The 25,682-nt window shown below is 49.8% G+C and overlaps 1 protein-coding gene across 1 annotated transcript in view; it reads right to left on the bottom strand.

The window, feature by feature from the left end:
• The window catches only part of KSR1 (kinase suppressor of ras 1), a 107,234-nt gene extending 88,673 nt beyond the window's left edge, over positions 1-18,561 (bottom strand). Inside the window, exon 1 of the mRNA XM_006764052.2 lies at positions 18,438-18,561. The gene's annotated coding sequence lies outside the window, so the exon portion shown is untranslated. The remainder of the gene's footprint in view (positions 1-18,437) is intronic.
• Between the last annotated feature and the right edge of the window lie 7,121 nt (positions 18,562-25,682).

The following is a 25,682-nucleotide window of genomic DNA, read 5'->3' as shown; positions in this document are numbered from 1 at the left end:
TATAAAAGGAGGTTAGATTCCCAAGGACAGGTGAGGCCAGAAGGAAGTCATTCTGAATGGTGATAGGAAAATCAGCCACCTAAAACCAACTGTTCATTGGAGGACTGGGTAGAGAAGGTGAAGGGATGGAGAGGTACAAATTGGTAGTTACAGAATAGTCAGAGATGTAAATTACAGCAGAGAATATAGTCAATGGTGTCGTGGTAACTATACTAGTACGTGGGGCCAGGTAGGTTCTTAAAGTGTTGGGGTGGGGATGGGGGGACAAAGAAAGTACATGATTGTCTAACCACTATGCTGTACACCTGACACTGATGCAGAATAGTATTAAATATAAACTGTAATTTAAAAAATACCATTGCCCAGTATCCCCTTGATTAAAGAATATGATTGGAAAACTCCTCATGGATTTTTTTTTTAGTATAATAATTAATTTCCTGATCTGGTAGGCCAGAAGAGATCAAACGCTTATAAGCTGATAAAATAGATGCCACAGCCTGCCTATAAAGGCTCCATCTAACCCAGAGTCCTTCATGCTCTCACACAGCACCTCCTCCCTCCACCCATGTGTCCTATGACATTGGGTTACCTGATGTCTCCCATTCATAGAATATAGAAAGCAGGAAATGTGAGGGTGAGAAGAACCGCAGTATAGTAAGTCTTCATTTAACATCATCAAAGTACAACCGCTTTGGCTCAGTGGATAGAGCATCGGCCTGCGGACTGAAGGGTCCCAGGTTCGATTCCGGTCAAGGGCATGTACCTTGGTTGCGGGAACATCCCTAGTGGGAGATGTGCAGGAGGCAGCTGATTGATGTTTCTCTCTCATCGATGTTTCTAACTCTATCTCTCTCCCTTCCTCTCTGTAAAAAATCAATAAAATATATTTTAAAAAAACACAAAACATCATCGATAGGTTTTGCAACTTTAAGCAAAATGGCTTATAGTGAAACCAATTTTACCATAGGCTAGTTGATATGAACAAGAGTTAAGTCATCCCAATAAATTTAATAATAAAAAAGAGGTAAGTTCCAATGGCATCATTGTTATAACAAAATGATATCAAACAAAATGATGCTACTCTAGGACCTGCTTTATTTAGAGCAGCAGTCACCAACCGGTGGTCTGCGGACCATTGGTGGTCCGTGAGGTCCGAAAGGTTGGCGACCATTGATCTAGAGGTAAGCACACAGAGACCACAAGATGTGATCGCAATAATGGAAGAACTGGGAAAAAAAACTACAAAGCAGACTCAAGGTTCAAAAAGTGACTATTATATGAGGGTGTTAAACCGCACCTCAATAGAAGTACTAAGACTCCTAATCACAGTGAAAAAAAGTCATTACATTGTTTCCAAGAAAATGCATGTACCTTCCTGAACCATTTAAAATTATTAAAATACATCTTCATGCTCACAGAAATAAGTTGGCTACCAAGGAAATTCACTTTATATGAAATGACTCGTTCCCTCCACTATCTAGTAAGTTAAACTGCCTTCCCATGTCCGCTCTCCCCTTCTTCCTGACCTTCGGGTATTCCTTATTTTGGTCTGGGTAACAATGTGCTCAGCTCCCAGGCTCCCTTGCAACCAGTGACCAGTGGTTGCCACGTGACCCAGTTCTAGCCAGTGAAATGCAAGGGGAAGCCTATTACACAGTTCCCAGGAAGTTAGCTTCCCTCATTAAAATAGATGAGAGTCTGCTGGGAAAAGCCAGGTTTCCTCTCCCCTTCTGCCTGCCTGGAATGCAGATGTGAAGCCTGCAGACACAGCAGCCATTCTGAGAGCATGAGGCTACTCTGCTATGTCACGGTCATGTGCTGAGGATGACAGAGCACAAAGGTAGGAGTCAGCATGTGGCCTAGGACCGCCTGCCTCCGGATTTCTTGATTCATGAGAAAATAACTCCCTTACTTGTTTCACTTGGTGTTATTTGGATTTTCTAAACATGGAGCCAAATGAACCCTAACGGACACATTAATACCAGATGATAATTCCACGGTGATGAAAATGACTCCTAATATCTTACTGTGTGCCCACAAGCAGCCTGAAAAGTATTTTTGTGCTTTGGGGTGTCCCAATAAAACACAGACGGGCCAACCATTATTTACGAGGAGCCCGCCTCGCTGCTGCCAGTGGCAAATGGCCATTAATTGGCATTGTGTCTGTGCTAAGCTGACTTGCTTTTGCAACTTGGAATTTTGTGCAGAAACAAAAAGCGCTTTATGGCAAAGGCGTTAGTGCCACAATGGGACCTTTCTGCTTTGGTTATGAAAACACATTAAGAGCTTAGCTGCACCACAAGCAGCGGCCAGGAGACCCGGCTGAGGCCTCAGCCTTCCTGACCATCCTCCAGGCAACAGGCTCGAAGGGCCCCAAAGCTACTCAGGAGAAAACGTTGCAGGCAGACACCAAAGCTCAGAGGGGCTGGGCAGCCAGGCCCACCCGGAGGACTGTGATGAACAGGCTGGGCCCCCAACACTGCCCGTACGCCCTCCTGACCAGCCCACCACACGGCACTCACAGCCTCCCCTACAGTCATCCATGCGCAGCAACAAGCCTGAGGATCTAATTCCCACACCTGCAAAGGTGATGTGGCCCCAGGAAGAGCTCAGAGGCGGGGGTGCAGAGGCAGGACACCGAGCAACCTTCCCACACTTGCTGAGCTAAGTCAACCCTCCCTATATGCTCCCAAGGCCGACGTGAAGACAGAAGGAGACGCTGTGAGTCCCCTGCCAGGTTCGCCAACAGAAAGCTGGTGGACATGCGCACGTGCATGCACACCAAGGCTCACCAAGAAACACATCTAACAGTAATCGTGGCGGCCTTTTTTAGTACTATTCCCAAGCAGTAAACAAACCAAATGTCCATCAACAGAATGGACACAAAACGCGTGCTAATCATTCCACGGAGCAATTAATACACAGCAATGAAAGTGAATAAACAGCTCCATGCAACAAAAATGCATGCATTTCACAATGTGAGCAAAAGAAGCCAAACACTAAAGAATAGATACAGTATAATTCTCCTTCCAGGAAGTTCAAAAAAAAACAGGCAAAACTAAACTGTAGCGCTTAGGAATGAATATTAGTGGTGACGTCATTGTTTTAGGAAACAAGGAAGTGACTACTGTGAGTCAGGCCAGGGTTACTTTTGGTCGTAAGGAAGGAGTTACGACGAGGGAGACTTCTGGGTGTTGGCAGGGTCCATTTCTTGGTCTGGCAAGTGATTGCAGGGGTGTTCAGTTTGTGAAAATTCACCAAGCTTTACATTTCTGTTTGGTGTACTTTTCTATGATACATGTTGCAATATAAACAGTTAAATTGAGCCAGGAAGTGGTATTTGTACACTTTAAAAAGAAGTTAGACAAGCATTCTCTGGACAGCCTGCAGCCAAGCAAATCATAGCGCTGCCCAAGCACTGAGCAGAAGAGGCAACTGAGCACCTACTGTGCGAGTGCCAGGCACACAGAGCCTTCTCAAACCTTCTCAACAGCCCTATTTCACAGACAAGGGCACTGAGGCCTGGGAGGTCAAGTTATCTGATTACCTTACCCTGAGGCTACTCCGCTATTCAGTGTAAGCCAGAGGTTCTCAACCTGTGGGTCGCGAACCCTTTGGCAGTCGAACGACCCTTTCACAGGGGTCGCCTAAGACCATCCTGCATATCAGATATTTACATGACGATTCATAACAGTAGCAACATTACAGTTATGAGGTAGCAACGAAAATAATTTTATGGTTGGGTCACAACAGGAGGAACTGTATTTAAAGGGCCAGAAGGTTGAGAACCACTGACTTAGACCCTCAGAGATCCTCACCTGCAAAAGGGGCAGCATGGCCCCTCCCAGCAGGTGGGAGGACTCAGAGGGATGATAAAATGCTCAGCACAGGGCTTGACATGTCCCAGGCACCCAAGCAATGGTATTCTAACTGCCCAGAGCCAGGATTCCAGCCAGGACTCATGACAACATGTCGGGTATGACACCCCTGAGCCCATGTACACATCCCCCAAAGTCCACCCAAACCCAGCCACTCCGCTCCATGAGAAGTGGCCTGACTTCCTGTTCCCAAGACCCCAGAGGTCTTACCAGGGGACCCTCGGCCCCGGGTGCTTGCTCCTTCTTCACCCAGGCGGCAGGTGGGGAGCAGGAGGTACAGGGCACATGGGGGAGTACTGGTGCCCAGGTAGGGTTCGCTTCTCTCGTCTCCAAGCCTCATCAGCCCCTCATGGGGGCAAGATAGCAGCTGCCAGGCTAGAACAATACTGTCCAACAAAAGTATAATGCTAGTCCCTTGTGAAATTTTACATTTCCTAGTAGTCACATTAATAAAAGAAACAGACGATATACCAATGTCAGTGATACGTTTCTTTTAACCGAACATTTCCAAAATACCCCTTCCAGGATGTTATACGGCATACAGAATCAATATTGAAAATTGAGATATTTTACATTTTAGGTTCATCTTGTCTTCTAAATCTACTGCATAGTTTTAGCTAGAACACATCCCAACTCACACTCGCCACATTTCTAGGGTTCAACAGCCATATGTGGCCAACGGCTACCATATTGGAAAGAGCAGAATAAATGTTTCCATTATGGTAGAAAGTTCTACAGGACAGTGCAGTTGTCCTCTTTTCATTAAATCCTGGGAGTTTCTGGCCCTGGGGGGTGGAGGGGGGGTGGGGAGTGGCTTGGGTGGGGCTCCTCCTTCTGAATTACCAAGGGGGGCTGATGTCTCTGACAGCTGGGGACTTGACAGGAAATACCTGTTTGTCTGGCTATGAAAAAGTTTTCCCCTCCTTCTTCCTCAGGCTTGGGCAGGGCTGGGGGGTTTCCATGACACCTGCAGAGCCCACAGCACTGTCCCCCAGGGAGCTGAACCAGCACCCACCCACAGAAGAGAAAAACCCAGCCCGGGGATTCCAGGGGGACAGCGGTCAGACAAAAGACAAAGGCTGACCCTCAGCAGGGCTCTAGGCAGCAGCCTCTTTGCTGGACAAACCCCTAAGAACACCAGTTACCAACTGCAAAGGGGAAGGTTTGCCTCCTGGGGTTCCCAGCTGCCAGCCCAAAGGCCACGCCCTCCATAGAGAAGATCAAGAGGGAAGGGAGCTGGAAATAACGAAACGCCCAACCCCACAGGCAGGATGGATCAATGTGGCCATATCCATATGACTGGGTATCCAGGAGCCATTAAATACTCTACAGTGAACACACATGGCTTTTCTAACGAAAAGTAAGCTTTGTTGAATGTCGTCCCGTGCGCCAGAAAGTCACCGGTTTGATTCGAGGTCAGGGCACATGGCCAGGTTTCAGGTTTAATCCCTGGCTGGGATGCGTGCCATAGGAAACTGATCCGATGTTTCTCCCTCACATCCATGTTTCTCTCTCTCTCTCTCTCTCTCTCTCCCTTCCTCTCTCTAAAATCAATAAAAACGTGTGGGGTTTTTTTACAGCTAGGCTTTGCTAAACAATCACACTAAGCTAGAATTTTTCACCTATACTACCACCTTTCATTATTGCAAAGTCATGAGTTGGAACAGTATTTTTTATTTTTTTTTTATTTTTAAATCCTCACCTGAGGATATTTTTCCAGTGATTTTCAGACAGAAAGGAAAGGAAGGAGGGAAGAGGGAGGGAGAAACATCGACATGAGAGAGAAACATCAATTGGTTGCCTCCCCCACTCGCCCCGACCAGGACAGGGATCGAACCTGCAACCAAGATATGTGTCCTTGACCGGGAATTGAATCCGTGAGCCTTAGGTCCACGGTCCGACCCTCTAACCATTGAGCAAAACTGGCCAGGGCACAACTTAGAACAGTATTATTCCCTTACTACCAGAGGGAGAGAGCAAGGCTCCCCCAAATCAAATTAGCTTGCCCATGATGGCCCAGCTGGGAAGGGCCAAAGCAACATTGAGCCAAAACCCACCAATCCCCAGACCCCAAATGCAGGAGTATTCCACAGCCTTCTGGTGTGTTTTATTTGGGGCCGGGTAGGGGGGTGCGGGGAATAATACTGTCAAAGTGTCTTTGCTCTTTAATGACAATGTTTACTAGATGCCTATCTGCCTGCAGACAAGGACAAGGAGGAAGCATAGAAATATGAAAACAGTTTAGGGTTAGGTCAGGGCAGTAAGCCAGTTGTTTTTTAAACATTATTTATTATACTGTTTATGCAACGCATCATTTTTTAAAGGCAGCTATCTTCTGGAAAGAGAGAAAATGAGAGAAGCACTAAGAACAATACACATATACAAAGCTGTCCTTGTCAGCCCGAAGGTCTTAAGTCTCACACACCCCCTACACACACCCCCACAGCAGGTGGGGCTGAGACTTGAACCATGCTGGCATGGTGCTTCCAGTGAAACTGAAAACACATCAAAGAACTGGGTGGAGGCTCATGGCAACCCCTTGGTGACACCAATACCTGGCACAAAACGGGAGAGACAGTATCCAGTATATTAACAGCTAGCTTGTTTATGGTGTACGGGCACTGTTGCAAGCATTTTGCATAAACTAAATATAGTAGCTCATTTAAACCACACAACCACCCTATTGAGGTAGGTAATAGAATCCCTCCCGTTTTACTGATAAGGCAACTGGGTCATGGGCAGATTAATAACTCGCTCAGGATTACACAGCTAGGGAATGGAGGCTGGGATCAAACCAGGCAGTCTGGCTCCACAGAACTGAGCCTCTCTGCTATATGGCCTGCTGCCTGAATCCGTGTGAATCACCCGGCTGAGGTGGAAACTGTTGGCACCTTCTTGGATTAAGAAACAATCCGTCCTGGATTAACGAGGGCAGTTGAAGGGGGAGGGGGCAGGCTTACAGGAAGCACAGCCATGCACCTGCGGACATGCACATACGGTGGGGAAGGCAATCTGGCTTGCACTGGGGGCAAGCAGGTACACTGTGCAGCCGACACAAGTGAGGATCAGCCCCCGAGAGCAGGCACACCTAGAACAGGGAAGCCGGCACTGCAGAAGGCAGGACAGACCCCTCTGGCCAGCAACCAGAGCGTTCCAATGGACAGCCCCACTGATGGGTACTCCTAGCACAGTCCCCATTCACAGCCAGCAGTGCTCACTGGGCAGGTGCTGTCAGGGCTATCCCAAGGCCCCTGTGCCATTCCCTTCCAGGCAAGAGTTCCTTGAAGACCTGAACTGAGTGGCAAGAAATGGATCCAGCCTTAGCCAGTTTGGCCTGTGGACTGAGGGGTCTGGGGTTCGATTCTGGTCAAGGGCACATGCCCAGGTTTCGGGCTCGATCCCCGGTGTGGAGCGTGCAGGAGGCAGCCAGTCAATGATTCTCTCTTATCACTGATGTTTCTAGCTCTCTCTCCCTCTCCCTTCCTCTTTGAAATAAATAAATAAATTCTCTCTCTCTCTCTCTCTCTCCCCAGTGCACGAATTCGTGCACCAGTGGGGTCCCTTGGCTTGCTTGCAGGGATCAGCCAAAACCAACTCTCTGACATCCCCCGAGGGGTCCCAGATTGCAAGAGGGTGCAGGCCAGCCTGAGGGACCCCACCAGTGCACGATCAGGGCCAGGGAGGGACTGTGGGAGGTTGGATGGTTTGGGAGGAACCACAGGAGGACTCCAAGGGCGTGTCTGGCTCGTCTCATCCAGTCCCAATTGGCCAGACCCCAGCAGCAAGCTAACCTACCGGTTGGAGCTTCTACCCGATGGTGGTGAGTGTGCGACACAGCAACTGGTCAAACGGTTGAATGAACGGGCAGACACTTAGCATATTAGGCTTTTATGATATAGGATTTTTTTAAAAAGGGATCCATCATTCCTCCCTTTCTGGCCTGTAAGGACATTTGTGTCCCTGGCTTTACCACACAGCCCTCTAACACGACTCCTCCGCAAAAGGCAGATAGAGCAAGATCTCCCAATCATGCCCCTTTTGTCGACAGGCACACTGAGGCGCCTAAGAGCATGAGTCAGGCTGACTGTTCTGCGCTGCTGGGAAGGGCTCTGGCTCGGTGCCAGGAAAGCCTGCTCCTGGCACTAAATGATCATTCTGCAGGCCTCTGAGGGAGATGAGTATATTAATGAGGCTTCAGAGCAATTCCTATATAGTCACATGCTGCTCAGGTGACACAGTACCTGCTTAGGCAAAGCCTGGGAGACCAGAGGCCCACTCCAGGGTTGGCTAAAGGAGGACACCCCACCCTACAACACTCCTTCTTCATGGAGACCCTGAGATTGGGGTGTTTCCTGCACATCTGAAATCCAGAGAAGAGTGAGAAATACCCAGGCCCCAATCCGCTTTACTCCACCCCTGAAGGCAGGCTCTGGTGTTCCTGCCAGCCACCTCAGGTCACCTCTTCCCACAAGGCCCTCCAGTTGTACCCCATCATGGCACTGCTATCTAACCCTGGCCCCCTGCCCCAACTCACTCAACAAACATTACTGGGCCAGATGCTGCAAGAGGCCCTGGGCAGGTAAAGATGGACTTTGCCCTCGCAGCATTCACAGACCAATAACTGATTTAAAACCATTCACTGGGCTGGGTGAGCGGGGCCTCCCATAGCTGCTGTCTGAGTGGGGTTTCTGGATCCCCACAGGGGACTCGCAGATGACTGAGTCACTTAACTTCTTCAGATCTCAGAGAGATCTACTAGTAGATGGGCCTATTAGTAGATTCCATTCCATTTCTTCTATGAAGCAATCCGCCAGCATCTCTAAACCTCTCACTGGGCCACGCACAATAGCGTCTCTAGAGTAAGCAATCTTCAAATCCTGGATGCTTGCGCTTTATTGGCCGTATTCAGATAATACAAAAACACATACCACCTGCCTAATCCAAACCCTAACTTCTCCTTTTTGTTCTGGTTAGAATACATCCATCGGAATCAGACAGGCTATGCCACCGCCACAAACAACCTGAAATCTCAGGGGTTTACACTGCAGACCACCTGAGTTGACCAGGAGCTCCACCTGGGCTCCCTCACAGCGGCCGGGCCCCCTTTCCCATCTGGGAGCACTGATGTGGGTCACAGTGAGGGGAAAGGAATGTGGCAGATTGCAACTGCGCTGTTAGAGCAGGGGTGGGGAACATATAAGGCCTGAGAAATCATTGCGTCTGGCCCTGCCCATGGCATTAGGGTGAGTTAATGAAATGTCTGGCCAAATAGAGCAGGCTGATTTTTTAAGGTGATAATTTTGTAAGGTCCTCCAAATGATGTTATAAATATCCAAACGGCCCTTGAGTTGTCCACCTCCAAGTGTCATGTTACTTCCTGCTCACAGTTCACTGGCCAACACAAGTCACATGTCCACCTAACTTGAGGAAGGCAAAAGGGTACAGTCCCACCATGTGCTCAGTGGGAGAACCAGAAATAGAGGATGAACTGCACCCATGGCCGCAAGCAGGGTTCGAACAGAAGTTAGTATCAAAGTCTAGTATTGTTTCTTATTCTCCTTAGATCAGTTTTTCAACCCCTGAGGACTGACAATGGGGATGGATAATTCTTTGTGGTAGGCGGCTGTCCTGTGCCTCGTCGGATACTTAGCAGCATCCCTGGCCTCTACCCACAAGATGACCGGTGCTCTCTGGCCACAAGATGACTGCAAGTGAAGACCTCCCCAAACTATGATGATCAAAAATGTCTCCAGACATTGCCAAATGTCCCCTGGAAAGCAAAACGGCCCCCAGTTGAGAACCTCTGCTTTAGACTTACGAGAAGCATAACCTCTCTTTAAGAGAAAATAATAGCATCCTCCTCCCTCAAGATATTCTACCTAGGACTACCTTAAGAGACAGCTTTCTCAACTGCAATCCTATCTAATAAAAGAGTAATATGCAAATTAACAGTAACTCCACAACAAAGATGGCGATGCCCATAGTGGCTGGGGTGGGGTGCTGGTGGCGTTGCCCCAGCAACTCGAGCCCAGCGTCTGCACCCCAGCTGCACAGAGGGAGGGAAGGAGCCTCAGGCTGGAGGCCAGGGCAAAGGACACTGATGTCATTGCAGGCTGGGCTGAGGGACCCGCCCCCCCGCTCCCCGTGCACAAATTTCATGCACTGGGCCTCTAGTATAGAAATAATCGTACCCACCTCAAAGGGCCACTGTGAAGATTAAGCCAGCAAATGCTCATGAAGTTCTCAGCTCGGGGCCTGGCACAGGCCTGTAAGTTGTAGAGACTCGCTGTGTTACTACCACTCCCTGCACTAGCATCGCTGTCCGGGAGACGACATGGGAACAGCATAGATCCCTTCCTGAGAGAACAGCAGAGCCACTCACTGGGCCCAAGGTCATCCCTGCATCCCCCCGCTCCCCTACGGGAGTCCAAGGCTGGGAGGCTGCTGCAGAATTCCTGCCATTGCACTCCAGCCCCCAACGCCTAAAGTCAAACAACATCTGTGTCATGGTTCTGCCAGATGGTCGAGGTAGAATGTGCTGACGCTCAAGTGTGGGCAAGCACAGCAAGATGACAAATGAGCGTCTGCCCAGAGAAAGGCTCCAGACCAGTGACGTGGTCACCCACTAGCTACAATGCCCATCTGTGAGGCCCTGGATGGCTGAGGCCGGCTGCACCCTTCCCAGCATCCACACTCCAGCCCCCATGAGAGTCAAGTGCCTTTTCACCCAGGGCTGCAGGGGGATGGAGGGGACGATGGGCTTGATTTTAAATTCGCAAAAGGAAAGAGGGGGAAGAAAAGGTCAGATTTTAAGATGTTACCTTTTTAAAGTTGCCTTGCTTGGATCCCAGGCCCTGACAGACAGCCACCTTGTCACGTGGGACCACTTCCAGGGCCAGCCCTAGGACGTCCAGCCAACACTGGAAAGCTCAGTGAGTGCACGGTTCTCTCTCAGCGCTGGTTAGGAGCAGCACTCTAGGCTCAGCAGAGCTGGCTTGAAATCCCAGCTCTGCCGTTTCCTCGCTGTGTGGCTTTGACAAGTTGCTTGGCCTCACTTACCTTCAAGACCCTCACCTACGACTCTGTGGTCTGAACCCTGCAGGCACCAGTCCAGGAGGCACCAGTCCAGGCATGGTGGCAGGAATCCAGCCCACACCACCTTCACCAAATCCGGCTCCCTGGCCTCGCCCACCCGAGGGACACCTTCTAGAAATTTACATGAAATCTGCCCTCCAGATCCTCGATTCCTCTACCTCAAAAAAGGGAGAATGGTCCCCACATCTCCATAGAGTTATGATGAAAATGAATGACGGGGCATGCAAAGTGCTGATAAGTGCCTGGCAAGGAGAAAGCGCTCGGTGATCGTTGTGATGAAAATTACCATAATGCCTGGTGATAATGACTTCATTTACAGGCTTGGTCAGGGTCCTGCCTCCAAAGCAATCAGAACAAGCCTCGCTGATGCCTGTGGCGTTGCAATGAGGATTAAATGAGATAATGTACAAGAGAAGCTTACCATAATAGGAAGGGCTCACTACACGCCAGCAATTATCATCAAAGACTTGCAAGGCCGTGGGTCTGAGTTTCGCATCGTGGGGCTCACACAAGTGTAATCTTAGCACCATGCCTGGCACAGAGGAGCGGCTCAAAAAAATGTCAGCCACTGTTACTACGTTATTGGCATACCCTTTGGGCAGCATTTTCCCTCCTGGAGGACCACGTCCTGGTAAAGCTGTGCCAAGGACGCAGAGTTAACACATGAAGGGGCTGTGCCAGGCCTGCAGGATTGGAGACAAGACTGGGCAGCCCCCTTTGCCCTCTTTTTCCATGAAGAATCCTAGATCCCTGAAAGCGGAGATCGCCACCTGCCCTCCGCTGGCCTTCTCTCCTGTCTGTCACACTCTGTACCGGAATCTGCCACAAGTCTGTCAACATCCCTTCCAAACCGTAGCCCCAATTTTTCCTCAATTTTCAGTTTTGGTAATGTTTCTTTAAGAACTTCAAAATCTTCTTCTTATGTAACCAGATGAGGCCTGGCTGGTCCAGGTGGATGGAGCCCCGATGGTGTCTGACACCAAACCTCAACTGCTTTGCTGGAGCCTCGCCTCACCTCTGGGGCACAGATGCGAGGGAAATCTGAGTCTTTTTCACACGGTCAAACCCACCTGTTCCATGCGTCCTTGCACAGCTGCTACTTACTGTGTACAACTGTATACAGCTGCCACCTCTCCAGTCTCAACTTGCATCATCTCTAAGATCACCAGGGCCCTTCTGACTCTAATGCCTAAAGGTGGGCTTCAAGGGTGTCACTTCCAGGAACCTTCGGTTCAAGTGCAAAGCTTCACCTCCCTGGCATTGAGGGAAATCTCCTTAATGTGGATCAGCCCACTGACCCTACGCTCTTTAAAAGCTCGATGGTCACCCATCCTGACTCAGTGCTCCCCACTTTGGGCCTTCAGGAAACACGCCTTTAAGTTCTGCAAGGGTGCTGACGGGAAAGGCCAAACGTGCATTCTCCAGACTGACACAAATCCACTCACAAGACGAAGGCAGATGAAGTACAGACATGGCAAATGCCTTCTGCCCCTGCATCTCCACCAATCCTCCCAGACTACCCTCGAATAACAGGTAACTTAATGAACTGTATACTTGCCATACAGTCCTCTTTGCCCAGCTTCCAAGTAGAAAAACTCACCAGTCCCCCTTCTCTATCCAGTGTCAGGGCCGCCTCTGTTTTCAGGGTAGCTGATGAGTTCATTCCCATCCAGTCCCTATTCCCGCATCTTTCCGTGTGGGTTTTCACAGCTGCACTGAGCCCTGGCCACTCTGCAGAGCCTGTGAGGAAGCGCTTCACCACATGCTTTGCCGGGAGGCCTCAGGCACTCCCTGATCGGGCAGTCAGCTACCTACCAGAACAGAGAAGGTGAGCTTGGCATGGCTAGTTCTGAAAGAAGAAAGTGGCCATCACCTTCAATCGGACTGGGCTCCATACCTGCTCACAAAACAGCAGCTTAGTAATGTTTTCTGGAAGCTTCTTGGACATAGAGCCCAAGCTCACCAGATTATGGCTTCTGTAATTCACTTTTTCCTAACTTCTTAAAAGCAGGGTCCCCCCCCCGCCCCCCCCGCTTCTATTCTTCAGGAACCTGCCTCTCCCTTTGTAGCTCCTCAAACTAATCAGCCACAATGCAACAACCATACTCCCTGGTACCCAGGGAAGTCAGTCCTGTGGATGAGACGGGGAGCCTCATTTAAAGCAGTGGATGCTCTCTGGCCATCTCTGCCCCAGTTATCTTGCTCCTGGTGGGGTTACCCTTACTGCTCAGCCCCCTAACAGAAATAGAGACCCTGCTTCTCTCCTCCTGCCAGGGCTCCCGACGCATGGCCCGGGCAGAACTCATGTTTATCACCCCTGTTCTTCCAGCTCTGAGCAAATTCTCAAGAGCCCTCTTGATGCCCTTAGCTTTTTTTTTTAAGCTGTTAGCCCTCCTGACCCAGTTCTAACAGTTGGTGCTGCTCTCCCACTCCCCCTGGCTTACTTGCCTTCTATCTCCATTTTTTCGTAGAAGTCCTCCGCAACCTGAACTCAGATCTGCGGGTGTCCTCTGCAGCCACACTTAGTTCTTTTTCGGGGTGGGGGGGTGGGGGTCAGCAATGATGTTTTTTTGATTGTTTTTATTGTTGACTCTATTACATATGTCTTCCATTTCCCCCACTAGGTTCTTTAACTCCTCATGAGTCCCTTTACTTCTTCGTGGTGAGCATTCCCAGGTTGGTTCGAGTTTCTCCAAAGTCTCTATCAAGGCCAGTGGTTCTCTACCAGCCCACACAACAGCTGTACCTGGGGAGCATTTTAAAATCCCAATGACAGCTCCACCCCCACGGATTCTGGCTGGGCTTCTTTGGGGGTGGGGTCCAGGGCTCAGAATCTTCAATGGCTCTGCAGAGACTCTGGGTCCAGTGACCTAGACCATGAGCTCAGGCACTGGTGTATATTGGGACCACCCGGGGCACACAGAGGCCCCCACCTAGGTAGGATAGGGCAGGTCCTGAGCCTCTCTCCCCAGGTGACTCAGGGAACAACTAAAGTTTGAGAACCACTGGACCGTCTGGAAAGCAGGACATCAGACACAATTTTAAAAAGGGATTTGGCCAATCAGGCTTTTCCCTTGAAATTCCTGGGCTGCTTGTCTGTGGTTAAAATGACCTAAACAGAACTGTCACACCGAGCTGGGCGTAAGCAGAGGCAGATATCCATAGGGGCAAAGTACTACTGCAGCAGCCCTCCCTTATCTGTGATTTCAGTTACCCACAGCCAACCTCGGTCTAGAAATATGAAATGAAAAATTCCAGGAATAAATAATTTGTAAATTTTCAATTGCACACTGTTTGAATAGCATGAGGAAATCTCCAACTGTCCCCCTAAGTGCTTCACCTCATCATGTAGACATGGTACCATCTCACATCATCACCAGAAGGTTCAATATGCACAATAAGATATGTTAAGAGAAAGAGAGACCACATTCACATAGCTTTTTTTTTTTAAATATATTTTATTGATTTTTTACAGAGAGGAAGGGAGAGAGATAGAGAGCCAGAAACATCGATGAGAGAGAAACATCGATCAGCTGCCTCTTGCACATCTCCTACTGGGGATGTGCCCGCAACCCAGGTACATGCCCTTGACCGGCCTCGAACCTGGGACCTTTCAGTCCGCAGGCCGACGCTCTATCCACTGAGCCAAACCGGTTTCAGGCACATAGCTTTTATTATAGTACAAGGTGGGGCAAAAGTAGGCTTACAGTTGTTCATATAAAAATAACACAATAATTAATAATAAAGCAAGAATAAACTCTGTGTTTCACATACTTACAACAAAAGTAAACCTACTTTTGTCCCACCCTGTATATTAAAATGGTTCTATTTTATTATGTTATTGCTAAGCTCTTACTGTGCCTAAGTTATCAATTAAATGTCATCATTTTGGTATGCATACATAGGACAAAATATGATATATAGGGTTTGGCACTACCTGTGGTTTCTGGCATCCACTGCAGTATCCCCGCAGATAAGTTCTGCTGAAGGGAAAACAGCACACACACGTGCACATTCACACATATGCACACTCCCCATCTTTGCAGCAAAACCTGTACAAACCTGCCTGCCTGTCCCGGAAAGAAATTGCCACCCTGACAGTCTTGTGTGTATATGCAGACGTCAACTCTGCCAGACTTTCCAGAAAGATGTGTTTCCCTCTTGGTCACTGCGGAGCTTCCGCGTGGCAGGCAGTTCCTCAAACGGGGCTGTTCACTTTGGGCATGTGTCACCAGCGCTATTATTTAATACTAGTGGCCCAGTGCACAAATTCGTGCACATTGAAAGGACATTAGAAGAAATATTTTAATATTGCTATTCGCCCTTTCTCTATAATAGAAGTGCTAACCAAATTCATGATCGACAATGACAGATCAAAACACACGCTGTGATTGGCACCAGCGAGAGCTTTATATGTGTCACACATGTGCGAGTCAACTTAGCCTTTTGTAGATATAGAAATGTTTTTAAATCTCCGTTTTCCGGCTGATGAAAAGAAAATAGGATTCCACCGAGTCTCCTATCTACCTACTCCAGGACTTCTGTGAGTATCAAATGAGCTGAGGCACAGGAAAACGCTTCAGAGACATTTGGTTACAGTATAAAATGTTTCCACCTGGCTATAAAGCAAGTCATGTTCCTGGGCTGAAGAAACTCCAAGAAGGATAGTCGCTAGGGAGAGGAAGCCAGGCATTGCTCCGTGATGTCATTACCTGGCTGGACACTTAGCATATTAGCCTTTTATATAGAGAGGTTTTTTTCTTAAATCTACTCACTTTTTAAAAAATTAACTTAATATCATTGTCATGGAGAGGACACCGTGATCTGTGCCAGACAAAGATGCTTTCCATAAAAACAAGCATAACTGGAACAAAATGTCATTAAATCCAGGGGACACTGCTGCCTGTGGAGCCTGGGATGCCAAGGCCCCTCTCCTCCTGACCCTGCTCCTTGCTTTTTAAAAAGGGACGTGACATGCAGACCTTCTCCTCGAGGCCACGGAAGGACTGGAAGGGGGCTGTGGGGACATGGCTTCTTCATTAGGGAATTTAAGGTAATTGATGCCAAATCGGGGCATGGCCTGAAATTGTCCGGGGTGCCCACCCGGCACTTTATCCTTAGCAGAGTTTTCAAGAAAGGAAAGCAATACTGAGAAGTGGAGACACTGGGATTGCTGCCCCGAGGTAACAAGAGAACAAATCCCACCAGCCAGAGCTGACCACCCTCACCCCTGCTCCCTTTGGCGTCTTTGCAGGGGGCTGATGGTCCTTCTTCCTCATGGAGATGTTAAGGGGTGGGCGGGTTATCAATAAGGCACACAGCAAGTGCCGGGTGAATGTCTGCTGTCCCCACACACAAAGTTGCAACTGAAAGAGCTGAAGACCGAATCACTATCTGCTCTTCTGCAGACTTTATGGGAAGGAGGAAGAGACCACTTACTCCTGCCCGCCTCGAAAATACCAGACCAGTTGAGATCCCATGCTTCCTGTTTACATAAAAATGAAACACAAACCTGGGCTTTTAAAACTATCTAAAACAAAAGCTGAACTTCAGAGCAGGCCTGGGGGGGAAGCGGGGAGCTTGTCTGTGTTCTCACCTGCTTGCCTAAGCCCTCACCTGGAGAAGATGACGGGGCATGGCTGTAGCTACATGCAAATTCTCTAGCCCCACTGTCAGCCAGGTTCCCAGCCTCTCTACACTGCTAGCCCTTCAGTATCTCTCTAAGACATTGTCCGTCTTCACTATGTCCGAAGGACTAGCAGAAGTAAAAGGCACCCAAGTCTGGCTGGGAGTTGAGAGTCCCAAAGGCCACTGACTCATCTAAAATGGCATGAAGGGTTTAATCATCAACCTGACATCCCCCAGGCCTCGACTGCTGGTTACCAAGGCACACATGAGGTCCCCACCCAGATTCTGACTCTCAGGCCCTTTCAGCCAAAGGCCCAGCTGGGCAACACCCATGCCATGCCAGGGCCTTCCCCCCTGTCCAGGAAGGTGAGGAAAGAGGACCAGGAAATGTGGCTACGACAGATTTGAAAGACTTAAAATCAGGCAGAATCAGTCACAAGGCTGGAGAAAACAGAGAAAGAAGGCAGCAAATTATCTGGGGGTTTTTTTATTCAACTCACGAGTCTTAGGGTTTCTAATTTTAGGAGACATTGGGGTTTCATTAACTATAAGTATCTCTTGTGTGCGTCCTTCTCCCCCCATGTTATTACACATAATTGGAGACAAACAAAAGAAGCATCGTGGCTGCCATATGTAGGTGGTTGGAGATGAGGCCTCCCCTTAGGCAAACATAAAACACAGCCTTGGGCCTGACCACTGGCCCATGAGGTCCCAACAAACCGGAGCCTGGGGCTCCTCACAGGCAGTGGGCAGAGCCCAGAAGGTTCCAGAAACATTTACTCTCTGCCCACATAAGACCCAGCCATAAATTAGGCATACGGGCAATGTTATCCCATCCCAAAAAGGATGCATTTTCCAAACTTCCCTCTGGGCTCTCAGGGGCAATACTGGGCAACAAAATATATCAACCATAATGGGCAAATATGATCCCACCTAAAAAAAAAAATGTTCTAGACTTTGAAGAGAATGTCTGTATCTGAGTAGTGACAGACGGTTGGCTCCAAGAAAACTGAACCGACAGACCGCCATCAACTCAGATTCCACAGGGATTGCATGATCGACGGAGCAATGAACCCTCTGTGAGAACCAGCCTGTTATTCTGAAATCACAGTGATTAAAATACCCACTTGGCAGTCATGTGTTACCTGGTGGAGACGGTCTTACCGGACAACATCGTTCATAGCATTTCAGAGCTGGAAGGGGCGTTAAAAATGATCGCCAAGCCTCCTTCCCGTTGCCCATCTCCGCCCTTGGGGCAGGTGAGGGGGCTGTATCCCAGGGAGACCAAAGAGCTAAGCCTGTCATCATCGGGAAGACACCATCAGGCCCACACCCTCCAGCTCCCGGTCCAGGCTGCATGCTGCACCTCGCCCCCACTGTGAGGGGTCCCTCGGTCCCTTCGTAAGTTAGAGAAACACACAGAGACACAAACCTAGGCACACACGGTCACACAAAGACCTAATCATTAACCTCAATCACTAACCACATATACCAAACTGCTTTTCTACCAACCAAGACACTGGACAAGGCCAGGGGACTGAGAGATCTGGGGGGAGGGGAAGGAAAGGAGGAGGAGGGGGGTCCCTGAGTACACCCCTCGACCTCTAAGGTGCACATTCTTCTCAAAAGCCTATAAGCTTCTGCCTTATAGAAACACAGTCTCCAACACCGAGCTCAACTTTCCCAACTTTTTCCCTGCCCAACAGATAAAGGAAACAGCCAGAAAGCAACAACGGCCAGGTTCTGGCTCGGAACAGAATTCACACCCGCTATGAACACCTGAGGCCTCCGCCCAGAGGAAGCCCTCCCTGGCTCCCCACCCAGCCCCCCACTTACCGGCTGCCCTGTCTCGGACCTGCGCTGCCTCGGAGCCTCTTCCCTCTGTCTCTCCTGACAGCCGGCCGGGGAGTAGAGCAGTATTACCTGGGGCACCTGCTCTTGGGGCTGGGCCCGGAGACACTGCCAGGGCCGCCTCCCAGGCGCGGGAGCCACCCAGCAGGCCGCACTGAGTCAGCGGCCAGGGTCCAGCCAGCTTCCTGGAGGACTTGGAAGGGGCGCTGCCCAACGAGGTTCTCAGAGAAGGAGCCTCTCTTAGGAGGACATCGACTGGGAGAGGGCTGCCTGCCCGGCTGGAAAACAGCTCCATCAGGGTTTTTTATCTGGTTGGTTTCTAAATGGCACACAGGCCAGGAGTCTCCTTCCTGCTCTTTATTGCTTTTCCATGTAAATTAAAAGATCTGTTCGTTCACGTCTCTGGAACCCAAAATATCGGGCCCCTGAGAAAACATTAACCCTGCGGAGTCGGCAGGCTGGACTGGGGGCAAGGCAGGGACCCCATTCCCAGGTCAGTGAGGGCACCAAGCAGGCCTGTGACCCCAGGCCGGGGAAACCCATCCCTTTTACTGCTTTCACATCTGGAATGAGACACGTTCCAGTCAGCCTCGCTCAGAGATGAGCTCCCAGTTACTGCCACCTGCTGTTGCCTTTCCCTCTTCTCACAAGGCTCACCTGCCAGGCCAGATGCACTGCCTGCATTTCTCACCCCCACGTGTCCCCGCCTCCCCAGGAATCACCCTATCCGGCTATTCCCCGCACGAAACCCCATAGCAAGGTCACTCTCAAAGTTCAAGTCTTTTTTAAAGAGCCTTAAAAAACATGCCTCTCTTGTTCCGGGAAGCTCTCTGTACTTTTCCCCCTGCTGTCAGAAGGGGAGGGGGAGACAGGGCCCTGTTTCCAGTTCACAGGCCTCTGCTCCAAACCCTGGCCGACATCAAAGGCCAACACTGATGGCAGCTGCCCTGAAACCAAACCACCTCGGGCGCCCCCAACATTCTCCCCGGCCAGGCAGAGGAAGAGGCGGTGAGAATCCAGCCAATCTCACCACAGAACGGGAACCTCAGGTGCCCCAAATTAAAGGGAATAAACCCAGCAGCCAAACCTCTTGGCTGAAGCAAGGTCTGTTTTGCTTTTTAAATTTCCCAGCAACAGGCCCAGTCTTCAACCCTGCTACTGAATATAACCAGTGCCACTTAGAATGCTCTGACGATGCCATTATTTCCTATTCGGTGCCCCTCCCTCTCCACCGTACCCCGTAATTATGGGGAGTTTAGGGTTGGGATGTTTTATGATGCTTCTTTTCAAGCACATGACAACGCAGAAGGAAGGGTTATTTAAATCTGAGTTGGGGGGGGGGGGTGGCGGAGATCAGCATTGTTAACAAGGCAAATTAAGAACACATTTCCCTGGGTTTTAGGTAATTCAAGGTCACTTGCAATAAACAAGACAGAAAACTGAATCATCTGGCCCATGTGGGCCGTGGGGCTCCACCACCTCGCAGGGTCTGACAAGCACAAGGCTCTGTATGGAGCTCACTGGTGATGTCTGTGACTTAGAAAATACAGCACATTAAGGAATTCAAGTGCATGGTTCCCTGTCTGACTGTCCACTCGGTTTTCTTGGTCCCCTAATGCCCACCTGCATTCTGAAAAGCACACATAAGGCTTAAGGACAAGGACTCTACGATCTGAAAGATGCAGCTCCATCCCAGCTTCACCCTTTACTAACTGTGTGACCTTGGACACGTCGCATAACTTCCCAGAGCCTCAATTTCTTAATTTATAAAACGGGGACAAGCGTTCCTACTACTTCAGGGGGTTTCACGAGGATTCAAGGAGATTCGAGTTGTCATGCGCATCACGTACAGTGAATGCTCAATGAGTGCTAACCACACCAGAATGATGGACACGCTTGCTTTGGGCAAGGTCAGGAAGTCCCAGGGCCAATGCTTTCTATCAAGTGGCATCTATAAAGCAAGATTATGCCCATTTCCCTTCCTACATGGAATATATTTTCCAGTTAAGACAAAAGGCAGGGTTGAAAATGCCAAGTACGAAGTATACAATACCATCTAATGAGCACCTACAATAATATCCCAGGAAGTTAACTGTATTTCCACAAATCCACATTATCCTGCAAGGCAAGCACTGTGAGTCCCACTTCACAGTTGGGGAACCCAGGCTCAAAATGTGCCCCACCTCCTCCCACCGGATTCCAGGCCAGTCTCTACGCAGACAACGGAGGCACACCCAGGCCCACCGGGCAGCAAGCACTACGGCATGGACCTCCACTTCTGGGCTTTTGTGTAGTTCATGATTCCCTCTCCCCACGCAGCACAAATGGGCATATTACCCCAGAATGTTCTAGAACTATGAGAGACCACAGGACTGGCCTCATCTGATCCACTGACTTAGGAGTATTAGAAACTCAGCCCATTTAGGGTGACATAATTTGACATGATAATTCATGGTGTCTTTTTACATTTATATTTAAATTAAATGTAATTCAATAAAGTACTTATTATGGAAAAAAAGAAAAAGAAACTCAGCCCAAGGAAAGTGGCTCATGATGGGTCAGAGACGGCGCTCAGGTCTACTGACTCCGAAGAGCCAATGGCTGCCGGCGGTTCCTAGAGGAATAAGCCAGCGACAGGAACCAGCAGGCGTAGCACTGAACAGATTTCAAAGCAATGCAGAGGTGAACGGAACAGACACCCCTAGCCCCACCCCCGCCCCCAGGCAGACAGGAGAGAAAAGCCTGCCTACGTGTGTCTTCGGTTCTCCCGTGAACCACAGCCTCGAGATTATTAGTGTTTAAAATTACCTTCCTAGAGGCTTCATGAGCTTCTGTTTCAAGGCCACCCACTCTTAACTGTTGCACACACCCTCCCAGTCTGGTCTCCCCTCCCCACGTGCAATCTGCTTGGCAGTGCCGTCTCCAGCGAAGGCGTTTCATCAGGTGGCCGACCCTTGTAAATAATTAAAGGGTGACCCCACAGCCTCAGTGAGGTCTGTCGAGAGAAGGGGGGCCTGTTAACTTAGACATGGGGGCAGGCACCGCTCACAGCCTAACAACTGCTTCCCCAACAGATGGCGGGCACGGTGGATCAGGAACGCAGCCCACAGAGCCAGTTTTTTTTTGAAAAACGAAAAACAGGGCGGAGCAGGGGCCTCCGCTCAGCAGGCTGGCTTTCATGACACCAGAGCTGCACGCACAGCCGGCTCCTGCAAAGGCTGGTGGGGCCCTGGGCAAACCCACCCCCACTGTGGAGCTGTTTTCTTACCTCTTAGACAAACTCCTTCTTTTTAATTTGGAGGAAAACACCAACTAGAAAGCAAAATCACCCAAAGTGCTAATCTTTGCAGGGGGCGGGGGGTGGGGGGGTGAGGCAGGGAAGAACTTCATAAAGTAAGAAATGCCAGCTTCCCCTCCATCCCCCCAAAATCAAGTCCCGTTTGGTGCCTTGGTCAGTACCCAGCCGACTGGTTTCTGTACCAGTAAGTGATGGAGTGCTCTGTGCATCTGTGTCTATACATGGAGGTATGGACACATACACATATGCTTTACAAAACAGGAACACTCTGTATATGTCATTCGCTCTGCAGCTGATTTTTTTACACTTAATCATGTAAACCTCTCCAAGGCGGTCCACAGATCTGCCTTGTCCATTGTACAGTCATGTAATATTTCATAACTGAGTCAATCTTCCTCTTACCAGTGAACACCTCTTACTTATTTCTATACACAGTGCTACAATAAACAGCCTTCTGCACACACTTGTATGTATACAGGCTATGGTTTCTCTAGGTGTCAGATTCCCAGGCGCTGGATCACTGACCCCTAAGATATACCCTTCCAGTTTTAATAAGTACCAATTTGCACAACTCGATTGTGTCTAAGAGTTGCAAACTGCTCCCTGGACCTAGGGACCCAGCAGAAAGACCCCTAGGCCTCTGCCACCCACCTGCTCCCACACCCCGGCCACCCCTACCCCCAACTCCAACCAGTGCTGCTTCCCTTTCAACTCTTCATATCCTGGCTTTCCACAGAAGATTTCACTGGGGAAGGAAAGGAGGCTTGCTCTGCCTTGAATGTTTGAAAGTCACACCGTGGCCGGCAAACTGCGGCTCGCAAGCCGCATGCAGCTCTTTGGCCCCTTGAGTGTGGCTCTTCCACAAAATACCACGTGTGGGCGCGCAAGTACAGTGCGATTGAAACTTCGTGGCCCATGCGGAAGTTTCAGTACTGTATGTGCGTGCCGGTATTTTGTGGAAGAGCCACACTCAAGGGGCCAAAGAGCCGCATGTGGCTCGCGAGATGCGGTCTGCCGAGCCACAGTTTGCGGACCACTGACCTAAAAGATACTAATAACTGCTAACATTTATGCAGCATGTACTATGTTGCTTGACACTTGATAAGGATGATCTCATTTAATGCTTCAGTGGCCCCATTTTACAGATACAGGAACTGAGACTTAGCAAAGTGATTTTTGTAAGGTGGCTCCAATGTGCTGGTAAGATGTGGAGCCTGGAGAACCCTGGGCGACCTGATTCCCAGGTCCACACACTTGCTCAGCACTTTAGTACCTGCCAGTGAGGGGACTGAGCACACAGACACACACAGACCCACAAATGTAACATGCCTCCAGACCTAGGCCTATTGGCCTCTCAGAACCAACTTTATTTGACCTCACCCTTCAGGTTGGCGAATCAAGGCAACACTGTCACTTTGAGAAGGTACCTGGACCTCCTCTTCTCCCTGAGGACCCTGCCAACCCCCAGCCCCTCACCCCCCAACCCCAATGGCCACCACCCCCTATTGCTGACCCTCCATGACCTCCTACTGGGCAGATCTGCCCTCCCCATTTCATAGCCACACAGCCTGCAGGAGGAGGAAGTGAAGAGCAAAGGTAAAAGATCCTCTCAACAGGATAAAGAAGAAACCTGGCTGGTTTGGCTCAGTGGATAGAGCGGCGGCCTGCAGACTGAAGAGTCCCGGGTTCAATTCCGGTCGAGGGCATGTACTTTGGTTGCGGGCACATCCCCAGTGGGAGGTGTTTAGGAGGCAGCCAATCAATGATTCTCTCTCATCATTGATGTTTCTATCTCTCTCTCCCTCTCCCTTCCTCTCTGAAATCAATAAAAATATATTTTGGGGAAAAAAGAAGAAATAAGAGGCCTCTGATGCACTGACCTCTGACCTTAGCACTATTTCTATGCTGGGAGGGTCCACATGCAGAACTGGGAGAAAGGAAAGAATAGCCAGAACTTTTGCACGTGTGGCTGGGGAAGCCAGCCAGCTTACCAGGAATTTTAGTCCAAAGGGGCAGGTGTGGGAATGAAGAAAGAGAAAAGAAAAAAGAACAAATAGGGAGAGAGAGGAAATGAGGAAGAGGCAGATGGAGCAGGAAAGGGAAAGTGAGAAGGATCGTCTCAAAAACACAAGTGGCCTGGGCTTGAACTCCCAAGCCAGCCCCCTGCCTCATTCCAGCTGCAGAAAGATGGAAAAAAAGCAGAGGAGCAGACCCCTTGCAGGGACATTGCATAATCAAGAGAAAAGGAACTTTTCTGCCTGGAGTGAAGCCTGCAGCTGAGTCCCCACAGGCACCCACGGCGCACGCCCAACGGGGATCCCACACTCTCCTTCCCAACGGTGATCCCACACTCTCCCGGAGACCTGGCCCCAGGGGACGCAAGGGGTAGTGGATTGGTAGTGTGGGATCTACACTACAAGGGGCCGGGTAGTGTGCATCGGAGAAAGATGCATCGGACAGGCTGGTTCCCAGAAGGTGCAAGGAGAGAGGCACGGGACAGTCACGGGTTAGTGGACCGGAGCCATGCAGGGCTTCCCTGCTGTGAGCGTTTCCACATTATTCTGGAACCGACCAACAGGTCAGGGAGACTGATGCAATGGGACCTCTTACAGCATATTTTGATTAATGTCAGTTCCTGAAAGCCAGAACAATTATTGCAGCATTGTTGGTAATGACAGAGTGGAAACACCCTACTATCCACCAAGAGGGGGATTGGTAAAATGAAATGAAATAAAATAGTGTGATACATCTATATAGAGGAAATAGTATGCAGCTATTAAAGAGAACAAGACAGTGCTACATGTCCTGATATGAGGCAAACCCCCACACAGTAATATTTTTTAGGTACAGAAGAGCATCAATGCATGCTCCCCTGAGTAAATGGTACGAAGAACACAGTAAATGCAATGATTTCCACCTAACACATGGAGGACTTTCTTTCTCAGCCTGAGTAGAGGGTACACAGGTATTCTGTTTACCATTCTTTAAACTGAGCGTACATTTCTTACACGCGCATATGCACAGAAAAATCTCTAAAATAAACTTCAAAGTGAAGCCTCTGAGAAGGGAAACTGGGGGGCAGTGGGGCGGGGTGAGAAGTAGGTTTACTTTGACTCAATGCATATCCTTTTATAACCTTTCAATAATTTTACCACATGTACGAATTGCCTGTCAAGAAAAACACACACACACACACAAAAACGAAAAACAGTCACTGGCAATTCTCCGGGGTGTTGCAGCATCATAGTTTGGGAAAGTACCCCAGGGGCCAGTTTCCCCATTTTACAGCTGCAGAAGCTGCAGCCCAGAGCATCTGAGTGTCCCGTCCACCGTCACACCGAGAGGGAGTGGCAGACTCAGGAAGAGAAGCAAAGTCGCCAGGAGCAAGCCAGTGTCCACTACCCCTGACATCTCAACCAGGGGCTCCCAGGCTGCTCAAACCCAAGGACCACCTCCCTGGCCTGGCCAAACGCTCCTGTAGCCGCTACCCCACCTCAGTCACAGATGAGGCAGAGAATCAGGGGAGGGGCTCACAAGTCCCAGCGTGGGAGTTGGGAGACACAGTCAATGCTGGAGCCCAGCTCCAGAGCTTCCCTAGCCCCTCCTGCCCCTCCCGCCACCGTGTCCCCTGGGCTGCTGCCCCCAGCCTGTGGGCACAAAGACCATCAGGCAGGCAGACTCCATGGTTCCCCTCTCCCACCCTGACACTCCAGGCACTGTCAGCTCCCGTGTCCTCAACAGGCATCTTCCCGACAAACTACCACCCAGCAAAACCGCTGGAGGAGTTCCACACGCTGTCCACTTTGCAGGCATAACCACATCTGGGGGGAGCAAGCACTTACCCCGATGTCTTCATGCCAGCGGCCAAGCACCAGACCTACCAGCTCAACAGCCATAGATCCCAGACGCAAGCCAGCGGGTGGGCACCAGGA

The sequence above is a fragment of the Myotis davidii genome, unplaced genomic scaffold, assembly GCF_000327345.1.
Source record: "Myotis davidii unplaced genomic scaffold, ASM32734v1 scaffold699, whole genome shotgun sequence".
Classification (NCBI taxonomy): Eukaryota; Metazoa; Chordata; class Mammalia; order Chiroptera; family Vespertilionidae; genus Myotis; species Myotis davidii.
The sequence above is the reverse complement of the archived record's forward strand: the minus strand, read 5'-3'. Positions and strand labels throughout refer to the sequence as shown.